Below are 4706 nucleotides of genomic sequence, written 5' to 3'. Positions count from 1 at the left end.
ATTACTTTTTAATTTACAAGAGAATATCGGAGTTACTTTTTCAAATAAGTAATGCAAGTTACTTTTTTTTCCAATTTATTGACTGACAGCTCTGCTGTCTCCATGTTGAGAGAAATCAGATGTTATTGTATTTCTAAAATAAATATGAATATGCATTAATTCATCTCACTCACACACAAAAAAACACAAAGATTCAGTATTCCCCTTCGATGATCCAGTTCAACCGTACTAATAAGCACAAATTACTCTAGACGAACATTTGTGTGTCTTTTTTTAATTGCTGAAGTGTGTTGAAATGTCTTCTTCTGCATTCTACTGTACTTTCCCTTCAGCCTGAGGCTTATTCATTTCACTTCTGGTGTGAAAAGGCTTTTATATTTGCCAAAAATAGAACTTTTATATTTTAAAAACAAACAACCAAGCCCTGTCCAGATTTTAAAAGTAACGCAAAAGTAACGTAACGCATTACTTTCCATAAAAAGTAACTAAGTACCGTAATTAGTTACTTTTTTTATGGAGTAACGCATTATTGTAATGCATTACTTTTAAAAGTAACTTTCCCCAACACTGTATATATATAAATATATAAACTTCCATAGTTCTCTTTTCGTTTATGAGAGAAATCAGAGTTGAATATCCTGTAGCATACTGTATACTGCATACTGTAATGTCAAACACTGATTTAGCAATAGATGAGTTTTGTTTGTATAATGCAAGACCCTGGTCTGCAGTAGGTTTAAAACTAAACAGCAGTGTTTTATAGAAAAGCAACTATGCACACCTTACAAACACATACTGTGAAGGTACCATGGTGTACTGAATGATTGCCATATTCCAATTGTATGGTACTCCAATGCACTGTATTTTGTATTGTATATGATATTACAAAGATAACATGTCAAAACCCCTCTCCTTTACTACGTTATTCAGGAATGCTATCAAGTGTCACTGTGGTACGTGTGCAGAACATTGCATTATTACCACGGTACTTTTTGTTAGTCACGTCTTCAGATTCCAGTTGCACAACAGTTGTGTCCTAATGCCCATGTTTTTGTTTTGTGAATGCATATAATTAGCCCCTATTCTTCCGCCTGTGTGTCGTTTCTTGTTTACATACATGAGAGTTTAATCAATTCAACGTTTCGCTGAAGGGTGTTTTTGTGAACCTTCCCCGAATTCTACTACAGCGAAGGTTTGGCTCATGAATATTAATTAGGCAAAGGGAACGTTCGGCCAAGTGGTTGGACGGCAACCAAATGACGTCAGTGATACTTAATATTTAAAATGTCTTTAGCGGAGGAGTAATTCATATTTATGAGAAGGCGGAGGCCGGCGCCCGGGACAGAGAGAAATAAACGGAGGCGCGGCAGAACACGGACGCTCGCGGAAGACGCGCTCTCCACCTGCGTAGCTGAAGAATTAGAAGTGCTTGTCCAGGTCAGTGGAGCATATTGCATCTTATTTTTCACCTCATATACTGTCCAGCTTGTTTTGTACTTAAATCAGGCATTTGTCACAGCTGTTTAAATTCCTAGGTGTTTGTTGTCTGGGTTTTTCTTTTATAGATCTAAGGAACTAACGTTACTAACATATGAGAGGATGTGGAGGATGACTTGTTTTTGAGTCGCTGACTCTCAGTTCCAGACCCCCGCCCCTATTTGTGGTTGGACTCCGTTTTAAAGCCTATAATTAAACACAGTTGCTGAAGCTGCAGTAAAAAGTTTTTTACTCAACGCTTTACTCATGCACTTTACAGAAAACACTGTTTAACTGTCATAACACAACATTAGATCAGTTAAGCTGTTATTAGACCAGATCAGATAAGTTAAACTAGCCTATCATAAGACCAGCATCAAAATAGAGCGGGGCCAGTTGCATAAACTTAAGCTCAATGTTAAGACTGTATAAGAACTAGTCTGACCAACTAGCACCGACCAAGAGTCGTATTTTTCGGATTTAAATTAGACCAATGTAGGTTTTTATGTTACATCTTATATTATGTAAAACGATGACTAAGTTGTAAGACTAGTCCAAGCATTTTATGCAACTGGCCACAGATCAGGTTAACTAGACCACATTAGATGTTTAATTGTTTTAGGATTTTCATCAGACCGCTTTAGGTCTATTTTGCTATCCTAATATTAGATGAGAAAAGATCTGGAGCCAGTTGCATGAACATAGCCACTGTGTTAAAACCAGTGAGTAACTATGTAATTTAATTACAAAATAAATGTAACTATAATCTGTTATATTATGTTCATACATTCATAACTATTAAACTAAATCTTTTGATTTTAAAGGGGTCATATGATGCGATTTCAAGTTTTGCTTTCTCTTTGGAGTGTTACAAGCTGATTGTGCATAGATAAGATCCCTGAAGCTGCAAAGACTAAAGTCTCAAAACCAAAGAGATATTCTTTATCAAAGTTAAGACTCTGCCATGCCCCCCTAAAACGGCTCGTTCTAACACGCCCCCACATATCTACCTCACTATGTGGAAATATTTGCATAATGCGCCCAAATGTGCACGCAAAGAAAGAGGGCGTGGTTTCAGTAACCGCAGTTAGTGTTGAAGCAGCATGTCAGGGAGAATACACAAAAATATACACCAAAATACACAAAATAATGATCTTTAAAAAAAGCATCATATGACCCCTTTAAATCTGTATTTAACCTCGAAGTAAAAAGAGGTGCTAAAGTCTGATTTTGTGGTGGCTGTGCTTTAAAATTCAATTATTATCTTAATTCAAGTGAAGAAGGATTCTGAAAGTCTGATGTTATCAGTGTGTGAGCACTACTGTAAGGTTAACCCATGCCTGCTTTAAATGTTTCAAAATGATTAACAGTAGAAAACATTCGTTAGAAATTTAGAAAAGTAATCAAATGTAATCAGTTACATTACTTTAGTAAATTATTTGAAATAGTTACACTACTTATTACATTTTAAATATGGTAACTTGTAATCTGTAACCTGTTTTATTTCCAAAGTAACCTTCCCAACACTGGTTAAGACTGCTTCTTAAACAGGAGCCGGTTGCATGAACTGCTTAGTCATCTATTTTTTCTTAACCTTGTAAAGTCACATAAAGAGGTAGGTCTAATTTGAATCCAAAAAGTAATCCACTTGTTAACTGCTAGCTGGTCAAACTAGTTCTTAACTGTCTAATAGTGAATGTTCTCAGAACTTTGGTGATAGTTATATTAACTCATAGTTATATTAACGTTAATAGAATGTTTGTTCAAAGTGTTTTTGGTCTTTAATAATGTTCTCAAAACATTAGCAGAAAAACATTATTTATACGTCGTTCATGGAACCTTTTTTCTGAAACATTCTGGACATTCGACTAACGTTTTTTAAATGTTGTTTAAACTTGTTTAGAGATCATTCAAAAGTGACGTTCGCATAATGTTTGAAAATTGAATTTTTGCATAACCAAACAAACTGACAAACAAAACGTTTTTAAAACTGGGTGTGTCGAACGGTCAGAGAACATTCAGAAATATCGTTTTCTTTTCATAACTTAATGAGAACATTAGCAAATCCTTCTTAAAACATATTTTTGTAACTGTTTTAAAACAAATCTCAGACTAAATCAGTTCTGTTTTGAAGGTTTATGAAGGATTGTGTGTTTAATATGTTTTATTGCACTGTAAATGGTCATAATATTTGTCAGGATTGATAATTATGCTAAACACTTATAGCTGTGAAATGCACTAATGAATGATTTATCACAACAGCCTGTTGACACAATATATCAGTAGAGTGATATGATATTACGGAGTAATTTTTAACTATTTTAAGCAGTCACATTTTCTGTTTGTTTCTTAAGTACACCATTAAATAATCACCAGAGATATTTTCTGCAGATGACTGTCCTGATCATTGACACATTTACCTAGCTCTCTAAATGGGGACATTGCGTAGACTTCTTCTGTTTAAACAAGTCAGAATCGTGATATAAGTTGCAATTGCCAAAAAAAAAGTCAGAAATGTGAGAGAATTCTTGATTGACAATTGTGAGATTAAAAGATCACAATTATCTTATTTTTATTATTATTATTATTGCGTGGTGGAAATGGGCTCCATAATAACCTAACCCTAATTTTTTATTTATTTGTTTATTATTATTATTTATTTGCATTTTTATGATTAAATAAAATTATTTTTATTTAATTGTAGCTTTATACTGTTTTTTTTGTCCTACGAGTATCTCCCCAAAATAAGGTTTTGGGAGATTTGCTTAGGTTTTTGTATTTCTGGGTACAAATTTGTCCCCAAAATATGGTTAAGTAGGTTCACACATGCGCGCACACACACACTCACTATCCTTAATCAAATAAATTCCTGAGCCACTGGGCTGTGTGACGGGAAACAGAATAGCTCAGGAGTGTGTGTGCACAGATCCAAGAGACCCAAGGATTGTGGAAATGTGTGTTGCTTGGAGCCGTTCTTTACTCAAGAAACGCTTGTCCAAAAAAAAGAGTGTCCCAGAAAATCATTGTGCTTTGGAGAATGCCAATTAGATCCAGATCTATCTATCTATCTATCTATCTATCTATCTATCTATCTATCTATCTATCTATCTATCTATCTATCTATCTATCTGTCTATCTGTCTATCTGTCTATCTATCTATCTATCTATCTATCTATCTATCTATCTATCTATCTATCTATCTATCTATCTATCTATCTATCTATCTATCT

The 4706-nt window shown here is 34.3% G+C and overlaps 1 protein-coding gene across 3 annotated transcripts in view; it reads left to right on the top strand.

Moving 5' to 3' along the window:
* Window positions 1-1355: 1355 nt before the first annotated feature.
* The window catches only part of LOC107558841 (glia-derived nexin-like), a 29105-nt gene continuing 25754 nt past the window's right edge, over window positions 1356-4706 (top strand). For all 3 annotated transcript variants that reach the window (XR_001605528.1, XM_016242530.1, XM_016242529.1), the window contains exon 1: window positions 1356-1437. The gene's annotated coding sequence lies outside the window, so the exon portion shown is untranslated. The remainder of the gene's footprint in view (window positions 1438-4706) is intronic.

This window comes from Sinocyclocheilus grahami, unplaced genomic scaffold, assembly GCF_001515645.1.
Source record: "Sinocyclocheilus grahami isolate Dianchi unplaced genomic scaffold, SAMN03320097.WGS_v1.1 scaffold661.1, whole genome shotgun sequence".
NCBI classification, from domain to species: Eukaryota; Metazoa; Chordata; class Actinopteri; order Cypriniformes; family Cyprinidae; genus Sinocyclocheilus; species Sinocyclocheilus grahami.
The sequence above is the reverse complement of the archived record's forward strand: the minus strand, read 5'-3'. Positions and strand labels throughout refer to the sequence as shown.